Below are 12,131 nucleotides of genomic sequence, written 5' to 3' on the forward strand. Positions count from 1 at the left end.
TCTGAATAAGGAACTTAAATATTTATTGAGACTGACCAAGGGGAGATTAAAAAGTGAGGAACAGATCACCTCTAATAAAAGCAAAATACTGAGGATGCTGGAATTGGCGGCATTTGTGAAGAAAGGAATAGAGTTATTTCAAGTCAAATATGGCTTTTTTCATTTTGTAAGAGGAAAGATGTTTTTATGCTGTTCATAGAGGGAAAGGATGAATGAGTGGAATAGATGGAAGGGTGCCCAGAGCAAAAGACAAAAGAAGTGCTAACAGTGGGAAAGGGAAGATAGAGATTTGAAATCAGTGTAAATGGTACATAGGAAAAGGAGAAAATGGGACAATTCTGCCAAGAACAAAGCCAATCAGACATAATCCAGACACAGCCAGGAGGGTTGTAACATAAGTTGAGAACATGGGTTGTGTCCTGAAGTTGTTGAAATCAGTATTGAGGCCTTGAGGCTATAGAGTGCGTAAGCACAAAATGAGGTTTAGTTGTCTGCTAGTTGGAGTCATACCACACAAAGGAAGATGTTGTGGTTGTTGGAGGTCAGTCATCTCAGCTCCAGACATCTCTGCAGGAGTTCCTCAGGGTAGTGTTCTCGACCCAACTATCTTCAGCAGCCTCACCAATGACCTCCACTCCATCTTTAAGGCAGAAATGGGTGTGATTGCTGTTAAATATACAATGGTCAGCACCATTCATGACTATGCAGATAATAAAGTAGGCCATGTCCAAATGCTGCAAGAACTCGACAATATTCAGTCTTCAGCTAATAAGTGACATAACATTCATGTCAAACAAGTGCTAAGTAATGACATTCTCAAAACAAGTGAAAAATTAACTGTTGCCCCTTGACATTCAATGGCATTACCAACAGTAAATCTGTCTACATCTTAAAGATTACCAGTGACCAGAAATTGAACCTGACCAGTCATTTACATAGAGATAGTAGGAAATGCTGATGCTGGAGAATCTGATATAACAAGGTGTAGAGCTGGATGAACACAGCAGGCCAAGCAGCATCAGAGGAGCAGGAAAGCTGGCGTATCAGGTCTAGACCTTTCCTCAGAAATGGGGGCACGGAAAGGGATTCTGAAATACATATGGAGAGAGGGGGGGGGGGTGGATAGAATATGGATAAAGGAGAAGACAGGTGGAGAGGAGACAGATAGGTCAAGAGACGGGGTTGGAGCCAGTAAAGGTGAGCTTAGGTGGGGAATTAGGGAGGGGCTAGGTCAGTCCAGGGAGAACAGACAGGTCAAGGGGGCGGGATGAGGTTGGTACATAGGAGATGGGTGTGGGGTTTGAAATGGGAGGGGTGGAGAGGTGGGAGGAAGGGCAGGTTAGGGAGGCAGGGACGAGCTGGGCAGGTTTTGGGATGCAGTACGGGAAGGGGAGGTTTTGAAGCTTGTGAAGTCCACATTGATACCATTGGGCTGCAGGGTTCCCAAGCGAAGTATGAGATGCTGTTCCTGCAACCTTCGGGTGGCATCTTTGTGGCACTGCAGGAGGCCCAGGATGGACATGTCATTCAAGGGATGGGAGGGGGAGTTGAAATGGTTCACCACTGGGAGGTGCAGTTGTTTGTCACAACCACAAAGCAGTCCCCAAGCCGCCACTTAGTTTCCCCAATATAGAGGAGGCCACAATGGGAACAGTGGATGCAGTATACCACATTGGCAGATGTGCAGATGAACATCTGCTTGATGTGGAAAGTCTTCTTGGGGCCTGGGGTGGCGGTGAGGGGGGAGGTGTAGGGGCAGGTGTAGCACTTCCTGCGGTTGCAGGGAAAAGTGCTGGGGGTGTTGGGGCAGGTGAGGAGTGTGGAGCAGACAAGGGATTCACGGGGAGAGTGGTCCCTCCGAAAGCAGATAAGGGTGGGGAGGGAAAAATGTCTTTGGTAGTCGGGCCAGATCGCAGATGGCATAAGTGTTGGATGATGATATGTTGGATCTGGAGGTTAGTAGGGTGGAACATGAGGATGAGGGGGATTCTGTTTTGGTTGTTATTGTGGGGAGGGGGTGTGAGGGATGAGTTGCGGGAGATGCCAGGGACACGACCACTGTGGAGGGGAAGTTGCTGTCCTTGAAAAACAAGGACATCTGGGATATCTGGGAGCAGATGCGGCAGAGACAAAACAATTGGGAGTAGGGCATGGCATTTTTGCAGGAAAGTTGGTAAGTGGAGGTGTATTATAGGTCGCTGCGGGAGTCGGTAGGCTTGAAATGGATATCGGTTTTTAGGTGGTTGCCAGAGATGGAAACAGAGAGGCCCAGGAAGGAGGGAGAGGTATCAGAGATGGTTGGAGATGAGGTGGAAGGTGTTAGTGAAGTGGATGAACTGTTCGATGCTCCTCATGAGAGCACCAGGGGTTGCAGATACAATTATTAATGCAATGGAGGAAGAGGTGGGTTTTAGGGCCAGTGTAGGTACGGAAGAGGGATTGTTCCACGTAGCCTACAAACAGGCAGGCATAGCTTGGGCCCATGCAGGTAGCCATGGCCAATCCCTTTGTCTGTAGGAGGTGGGAGGAATTGATGGAGAAGTTGCAAAGGGTGAGGACGAGTTCAGCTAAGCGGAGAGGGTGTCAGTGGAGGGGGACTGGTTGAGCCTGCGGGACAGAAAGAAGTGGGTGGCCTTTACGCCATCTACATGGGGAATGCATGTGTATAGGGACTGGACGCCCATGGTAAAGATGAGGTGTTAGGGAGAAGGCAATTGGAAGTTTTGGAGGAGGTGGAGGGTGTGGGTTGTGTCATGGACGTAGGTGGGGAGTTCCTGGACCAAGAGGGAGAAAATGGAGTCGAGGTAAGTGGAGATAAGTTCAGTGGGGCAGGAGCAGGCGGAGACAACACGTCGACCAGGGCAGTCAGGTTTATGGATTTTGGGAAAGAGATAGAAGTGGGTGGTGCGGAGTTGGGGAATGATGAGGTTGGAGGCTGTGGGTGGGAGGTCACCTGAAGTGATGAGGTTGTGGGTGGTTTGGGAGATGATGTTTTGGTGGTCAGGGGTGGAGTCATGATCAAGGGAGCGGTAGGAGGAGGTGTCAGAGAGTTGGCATCTGGCCTCAGCGATGTAGAGGTCAGTGTGCCATACTATACCTGCGCCTCCCTCGTCCGCAGGTCTTATGGTGAGTTTGGAATTGGAGCGGAGGGCTGCACGTTCTGCGGGGAGAGGTTGGAGTGGGTGAGAGGGGTGGAGAGGTTGAGGTGATTGATACCTCAACAGCTGTTGGAGATGATGAGGTCGAGGGAGGGTAGAAGGCCTTGGGGTGGTGTCCAGGAGGAGGGGGTGTGTTGGAAGTGGGAGAAGGCGTCAGTAGAGGGAGGATTGGACTCACCGTTAAAGTAAGCACGGAGGCAGAGGAGCAGAATAACTGTTCAATGTCCAAACATGAGTGGTATTCGTTAATGTTTGGGTGCAGGGGGGTAAAGATGAGCCCTTTACCGTTCGTCCTCAGTAAGGGGGAGGTCTGGGGGGATGATGAAGACCCGGCAGGGCTGGGTGCTACTGTCTCCTCTCGAGCTGCTGACTGTGGAGGCGATGGGCGGAGTGACATTGGTGTTGGCGGTGGGCAAAATCATTTATGTTCTGTGGCCACAACGACTTGGAATTCTGTAGTGAGTAATTAACCTTCTGTTTCCCCAGTGCCTATTGTAATAATAACTACATCTAAATACCCATGCTGTAGTAATATAGTCTCTACAAAGAAGGTGGGAAAGGTGTCACAGGAATAATAGCCTACTGTGCAAAACAGAATCAGGCACAGCTCATTAATGGCAGCCAAAATAGTTGCTCAACCATTGTGTTTATCACGGCAAATAAATTAAAGACAGAAGGGAGGACAATGTAACACATGTGTCGTCCAAACAATCCTTGGTTGATGATCTCAGTGTCACAACAGCCCTGGGTGGGAGTCAAACTTTCTAGAATAGAATAGAAATTTATTGTCATGTGTACTTTTACATGAAAAATATAGGAAAAATGTTTTAACAGTTGCCCACCACTGCGCCTACATCAATGACACAAGTCAAACATAATAATAAAATAAGCAAATGAAAACATATGAAAATAAATGCTATGGAAGACATCTAAGTGGTAAGCCAGGAACAACCATTACAGAAGCAAGACCCTGAGTTCAGAGATCAGAGAAGAAGGACACATCGAATTGAAAGACTGAAGACTGGTCAGCTATTCCTTTCTAGTGAAGTCAGGACACAAATCTAAATACAGATCTGAGACATCTTTGTGTTGTAAGCTGATGCAATTTTATGCTGTAGTGTTAAATTGACTGATTAAAAAGTAAATACAGTATAGGCTGTAAACATTAAGTCCTCTCGCATTGAGACAGCAATGGACAATACTGGCTACCATCAAGTGAGGAGTATGATGAAATAATCTCACCTGGCCTGGGTGCCTACAGCTCCAACAACACTCAAGAAGCTCAACACCTTCCAGGTCAAAGCAACTGACTTCATAGCATGCATTCCATCACTTTAAACATTCACTCCCTTCACCAGCAACTCACTGTAGCTGCAGTGTCTACAATCCTCAAGATAATCTGCAACAGCTCTCCAAAGCTCTTTTGATAACACTTTACAGGCTCAAAACCTCCAGTAACTAGGACAAGGCCAGCAGACACATGGAAATACTGTCACCTGCAAGTTCCCTCCAAGACGCATACCATCTGACTCACAACTTTCTTGTCATTCCTCTACTGCTGTTTTGTCAAAATCCAGGAACTACATCCCTAAAAGTACCGCCCATGTACCTACACAATATGGACTACACTGACTTAAGAAGGCAGCTCACCACCATCTTCTCTAGGGCAATTCAAGTTGGGCAATAAAAATGTCACCTATCAGTAACACTTACATCCCATGAACAAGAAACACTTATCCTGCTTGTTCTGAACGTCCATGCAAGGAGCCATTCTCTTGATCTCTTCCCTTCTGCCATTGCATCAAAAAAGGAAAATCATTTGATTTACAACTTCACAAACTGTATGGCCTTTAAACAAAAATGACCCAGATGACACAAAATTCTCATGCAGCACTGACCTTACCTTGAAGGTGGAATGAATTTAAAAGTAAATTTAATACAAATATGCATTCGCAGCTTGCAAATATATTACCGTTATAAATCTGCCAGAGGCCAGTGACGAAGTTCAACGTACCACTGATTTCATCTCTGCGTCATGACTTGCTATAAGAGTATTCGAAATTTCACATTCTTCCCTAATTCAGTCAGACTGAATTCTACGTTTCCCATTCTGGTGGGATCTGTAAAACCTCCCTGAGGAAAGAGTTGAGATATTTGCATCAAGAAAGGCTGGAAAGACAAAGAAAGAGAAAATAGAAGACAGTTGTACCAGGTAAGAGGTTTAAGAGGGAAAAGATTGCATCCACTGCATTTTTTTCACTGTCTGTTGGAAATTAGGGCTCTGAGAGGAACTTTAAGGAGCTAAATAAAACTTCAAGATGCTTTGTTCACCAGAAGCAACTTCCAGCCATATGTGACTAACCTGGATATAGCCAGAAATTAAGAAGTGTAGACTTTGAATCTCAGGAATTATTTAAGAAGGCATCTAGGTTCAAAGGAATCAAGCTGCTCAGACTTGCACTCAAACTTGACAGCACAACAGAAAGGAAAGCAGTGCAGATAGCAAAAGGTATGCTGGCCATTATTTGTGAGGTCACATCTGTATGATTGCTCTTGCTAGACCGGACATCAACCCTGAAAGATTTAGATTGGATATGGTGGTATGTAATTTAATTGAGGCATCTTCCCAAATGTACCCCACAAGCTGCAAATGTGCAAATTCAGTTCTTTTATATATGCCAGTGCTTTTGTTTACATTAACTGTCATTCCTAAAATTTAAAAATTTAGGTACCTCTGTTTACTTAATTGTGTTCATTGAAAATTAGTCTCATATCTTTTTATATTTTCTTTCTTCAATGACTGCAATGTCTGCTGTCAGTCTCTTTTCATAACCAAGAAGCCTGGGACAATTCTTATTACTTTCAATACATCCTTCCACAAACATTTCTTTCCTGCAAAAACTTCTGTAGTTATTATGACCATCCTTTTAAAAGTGGCAAATAGCATTTGGTGGCTTTTCAGTCAAACTATTCAACTTATCAATTGTCTGATGAGTATTAACTTATTAAAACCAATGTGTGGAACATTATTAGTACATAGTTTTTACTTCTGATTCTAATTGCACTATATGGTAATGCAGTTCTTAATCTAGTGTGTTTTGCTAAATTTTCTTACGACATATTAGCCCATGGGTACACACATGCAGAAGCAGACATATCTTTTACATCTCAGACACAATAACTATTCATTATTGATTATGTGCTCACTTCCCAGAATAAAAACCAAGCGACAAAGCATCTTCAAATGCAAACAAAAAATACAGTATGTGACTAAATATTTATCATGCCTTTTCAAAAGCAAGAAAATAACTTCCAAGATTGGGTTAATAATATTCTTGAGTGATTGGGTATCGTCAAATTACCAGTAGGCAAGATTCCATAGCACCTGTTATTTCAGATGTAATACCTTGCAAGTTGCAACTATGAAAACACCTGGGCCTTCTATCCACAATTAAATCACTTAATTTAAAGAAGGGAAAAGCATTACAGTCATAAGTAATATATTCAAATGCAAAAAACATTACAGGAAACATTTTGAAAATATGCCAAGTCCAAAGAAGAATTAAGCAGCTAGAAAATGTAGGACATGAGTGAAATCTTTAAATATTGAGCAGAATCCTTTGGAAGTAGCAGGGCTCGTGGCTGAGTCATAGAGCCATGGAGATATACAGCACGGAAACAGACCCTCAGTCCAACTTGTCCATGCCGACCAGATATCCTAAATTAATGTAGCCCCATTTGCCTGCATTTGGCCCATATACCTCTAAACTCTTCCTATTCATATACCCAATCAGATGCTTTTAAATGGTGTAATTGTGCCCGACTGCACCACTTCCTCCAGCGGCTCATACAATACATACATCACCTTCTGCATGAAAAGGTTGTCCTCTTAGCTCACTTTTAAATCTTTCCACTCTCATCTTAAACCTATGGCCTCTAGTTTTGGAGTACCCTACCCTGGGGAAAAGGTCTTGATTATCCACCTTATCCATGACCTTCATGATTTTATAAATTTCTATAAGGTCGCTCTTTAATCTCTGATGTTCCAGGGATGATAGCCTCAACCTATTCAGACTCTCCCTATAGGTCAAAACGTCCTAACCCTAACAACATTCTTGTAAATCTTTTCAAGTTTTACAACCTCCTTCCTATAGCAGTGATACCAGAATTGAACGCAGTATTCCAAAAGTGGCCTAACCAATGTCCTGTACAGCCGCAACATGGTCTCCCACTTCAAGGGCAAGCATATCAAAAGCCTTCTTCACTATCCTGCCCACCTGTGAATCCACTTTCAAGGAACTGTGAAACTGCACTCCAAAATATCTTTGTTCAGCAACATTCCGCTGGTCCCTACCACTAAGTGTATCAGTCCTGTCCTGATTTGCCCTACCAAAATTTAGTACCTCGCATTTATCGAAATTAAACTCCATCTGCCACTTCTCAGCCCATCAGCCTAGCTGATCAAGGTCACGTTGTACTCTGAGGTCATCTTCCTTGCTGTTCACTACACCACCAATTTTGGTGTAGTGAACAGCAAACTTATTAACCATACCTCCTACATTCGCAACCAAATCATTTATATAAATGACCAAAAGCAGTGGACTCAACACTGATCCTTGCTGCATACCACTGGTCACAGGCCTTCAGTCTGATAAATAACCCTCTATCACCACCCTCTGTCTCCTACTTTCAAGCCAATTTTGTATCCAATTGGCTAGCTCTCCCTCTATTACATATAATTTAACTTTGTTAACCAATCCACCATGTAAAACCTTGTCAAATGCCTTACTGAAGTCCGTGTAGACAATGTTCACCACTCTGTTTCATCAATACTGTTTGTCACTTCCTGAAAAAATTCAGTCAAGTTAATGAGACATGATTTCCCACACACAAAGTTATGCTAATTATCGCTAGGATTTTAGACCATTTCATTTTTGCCAGCTAAGACTGGGGACTTACAAAGGGAAGCAAGGAAACAGCAGGGAGACTTTGAATGAGTATTTATCGATCTGTCTTCTTGGTTGGAGATTCAAAAAAAGCATCCCAAATAGAAAAGCAGGAGAAATAGGAGGAGAGGAATTTAAAACAATCCTAATCAACAGACAAAATTATAAGAAAACAAATGGTTCTACTATCTGAAAAGTCTCCCATAAATGATTATCTGCATCTTAGGAAAATAGTTGCTGCATTATGACGCAGATTCCAGACAACAGAAGCACTGTACTTTTAAGATAGTTACACAACATCACAATGTGGCATTTTTGAATAAAGGTACCCACTTTGCCTTCAGTCACTCCATGTGTCATGGTATCAGTGGAACGAGTCCACTCTGCATATGTAATATACAGTTACATCAGCAAGTATTAAACCCAGGCTCCGTGTGTAAGTTTGTGATATAATGCCATAAGTAGCTAGTATTGTAAAAAAGGTTCAACACACCTGATGTAACAATACTTTTATTGTAAATGTTACATGGGCTAACATATAGAAAACCACAAAGCACATCATGAAGTGGGCACTACAAGCTACTTGCGGCAGCTATTTTGAGGCAAGAATTGGGCACTCAAGCCGAAAGAGACAACGATAGCATGGCATCTGTGAGAGTTATCCTTCATACTGATCCAGCAGTCTGTCAGGTTCAGAATAAAGTTACAACTGTAACAAAACTAAAAAAGGCTACAACCAAAACTAAAGGCTACAAACCTGCACAGAAGCTGCAGACACAATTTAAAATATTGTATTTAAAATGTCCTGCAAGGGCTCTTAGTAGAAAATGCAGTTCAAGAATAATGTAATAGCATTTTATAAATTAAAAAAGGCCTTACCTGAGTCACAAAAAAGTCAGTTATGTCATTACTTTTCCCAAAAGGCACAAAATTTAAAAATAACATGTGACTTTATCATCCTGTTTTGGAGCAAGTGCCAAAATCTGTGACTCTAAACCTATAACTTTTAAAAGAGCAGCAATACATCATAACACAAAAAAAGGAAAAAATATTCTTAAAAAATTTTAAATACAAAAGAGAAGAGCAGCCAAAATAGATAAAGGACTCAGTAAAACAGTACACTACAGTTCAGGTTCTTACACTCGCATCTTAAACAGCATAAAACAATGCATAAGATGGAAAGCAAACATCTGACAATGGTTTCACATACAATTGACATCCTATCAGACCTTCAGTTGTTTAAAGAAAGGAGCAATCTTTACCTTACATACCAGCATATAACTGACAAAGAACCATAGATAGTTAAGCCTCTTCTTGCTTTGGGCAACATAGTATTGTGAAGAAAAACATTCTCCTGTATTTCTGGTGATGGCAGCAAAGGTGCTAACCACAGATTTCTGATTTTAGAGGATCAACTTAAAGTTTGAGCGAATTTCAGGATACATAAGGCGAGTTATGTTGGCAACAGCTAAGTGAAAGCATTGACCAAGTCACAAGTGGGTGTTGATGTAAAGGTAAAGAATATGTTTTCACTCAAACTAACTTAGTTGAAAGCTTAATAAAGCTAGTCATTGCCTCTACATTCATTAAATCCTTCAGAAAAACACTTCTGCACAAACCAAAGAATATAGCATTTTCACTCCACTAGAACAAGGATGTTTCTTTGAAGCAGTTGCAACAGACTAAGTGCTTGACTCTGGAAGAATTAGTACAGGCCATCAAAACAAGGAACAGTCTCCTTCTGGTATGAGATGTGGCTTGTCTCACCACCAAGATGGTGTCCAGCATTTTGTGACATGTGCATGTTGTGTTCGACAAGAGGGTATTGGGCTAAAATATGTTAGAAATTCAATCGCTCAGAGAAGGTCAAAATGCAACACAATGTTCCACAGCAGCATGCGAAGAAGTGACAACAAAGGAACAATCCCAAAGAAGCCACCCAAGTTCTGTCCACGGCATGCAAGTATATCATTCATATCCAAAAGGTACTACTATATTATAGCTTACAGACTCCATATGGACATATGGAAAACCTGGCACACCATATGGAGGCTGTCAGAAAAGCTAGTCTTTTACCTCCATCTGAATGACAACACAGAAAAAATAGACAACATGAACTAAATGTCAAAACTGATACTGGAACACGCAAAAATATCTTACATCTTACGAGAGATATTCTCAGAAAACTGGCACAATTTGATGCAATCTGCATTTGGTAAACTAACTGTTTACAACATCTCTTGTATTAGTATTATTAATCTTGAATGCCAGTTCAGCTCTTGAGGATTAATACCTGAAACATATTGCATGATTGAAACAGTTAGACTGATTACTATTACCTCACAGCATGTACAGATCCACATATTATCATGATTTATGAGGTAACAAATCGATCACTTGCAACGCCAAAGGTTCAAGACCTCCATGCTGAATCCATCCATTTTCCGACTAACCTTTACCCAGCCAGGTTTGCTCCTATTAGTGACATTGAAGGCAATGCAGTGCGACATCAGAAAGATGATGTACGAACCAATATTGGCACTCCTCATTGGTGCAGCATTCACTTTCAAGATAAGCTCAAATTGGAATTGGATTGCACAGCATAAAACAATGTCAACTGAAAAGTAGTACTGATTGGTGTTGTTCCATTATTTCTGTTTTGAAGAAAGGCAGCACTGTACATCTACATTTAGAATGAAGGTGTCTGAACAATACAGTAAAGGGATACCCACAAAAGATTCCTATCTCAGAAGATGTTAATCCCATGCTGTCATGCTCTCAGAATTTTTCCAAGCTCATTGACAAGCAATATTGTTTCAAACATTTTTCCCTGGAGTCACCAGAACACACAAATTTTAGAATTCCTTTCAGTAGCTCCAATTTCCTCAGATTGCCATTAGGATTGACCATCAGCTGGGACATATTCCAACAATATGAGAATCTACTAAATTGCTTGTGCATCACAGGTGACATGGACACCAGTTTGTTTGATGACAAGAAATGAAGAAAATATTCAAGACTATATGAAGTGTCATCGTTTTAAAATCTCAGAGACAATCGGAAACAATCGGCATGAATTTAGAGATTATAACTATTACTATAGTTAAATTGTTTGATGAGCTGACTAAATATATATATAGGTGAAATCTATTTGATTGAAAATAATGCTTAGATTTCCAGAAAATATATGGCAAGGAGTCAATGCCAAATTAGCCAACTGAAACAAGAACAGACTTGCCAATTGAAAGAAGTAACCAGCAGAATTTCATCAGATCCTTTCCGGGTTACTCTGCTTATTTGGGGAAGAAGATAAAATTCGATAAGAACTGTAAGGTTCACGATAAGCTGAATCACAGCCTTCTGTGATGAAAACCTCCATGCTTCTCTCTCTAATAATGTTATAGAAATAATTGGTAAAACTGAGCAGATGGTGAGTACCAAATGTAACAATTAAGTGGAATGCTTAAATGGCAAACAGATTTTGAAACAGACTTTCATGTCACTAAATTGTGCTGATGGATATTGGAACCGGAAAAGCGACATGTGCGCTGTAAACAATGGTGACGGGGTCTGATTGCTCAGTTTATCCATACGGTGATATTGGTCACACATCCAGCAAAATTTAGCTTTCACCTCGAAAAAAGAACTAATAGAAATGCTGCAATAAATTGTTTGTTGTGTCTTTCACCCTCTGATATTTTAAGTGGAGCATACCCTGACCATGTGAAGCTCTTTTCCTTTCTGACTCTCAGTTTCAATTTCAATTATGAGTCAAAAGCTCTATTGAACCTTTACTACTGCATTGATCAAAGTGTATATGAACTGATAATGACAGCACCAAAGACCATCATTATAACAACCACTGCAGCTCCAGGAGAAAGTCCATGACCACGTATCCACTGGTAGATTGGACAATCACCACAGTCTTACCAATGTCATCCATATCCTCAAAACAAAATATTGGGCCGAAAAGTTGTTCTTTCCAATTTTCAGGTTTTCTGCACCTGTGCAAATCAAGATCAACAGC

The sequence above is a fragment of the Stegostoma tigrinum genome, chromosome 6 (assembly GCF_030684315.1).
Source record: "Stegostoma tigrinum isolate sSteTig4 chromosome 6, sSteTig4.hap1, whole genome shotgun sequence".
Taxonomy (NCBI): domain Eukaryota; kingdom Metazoa; phylum Chordata; class Chondrichthyes; order Orectolobiformes; family Stegostomatidae; genus Stegostoma; species Stegostoma tigrinum.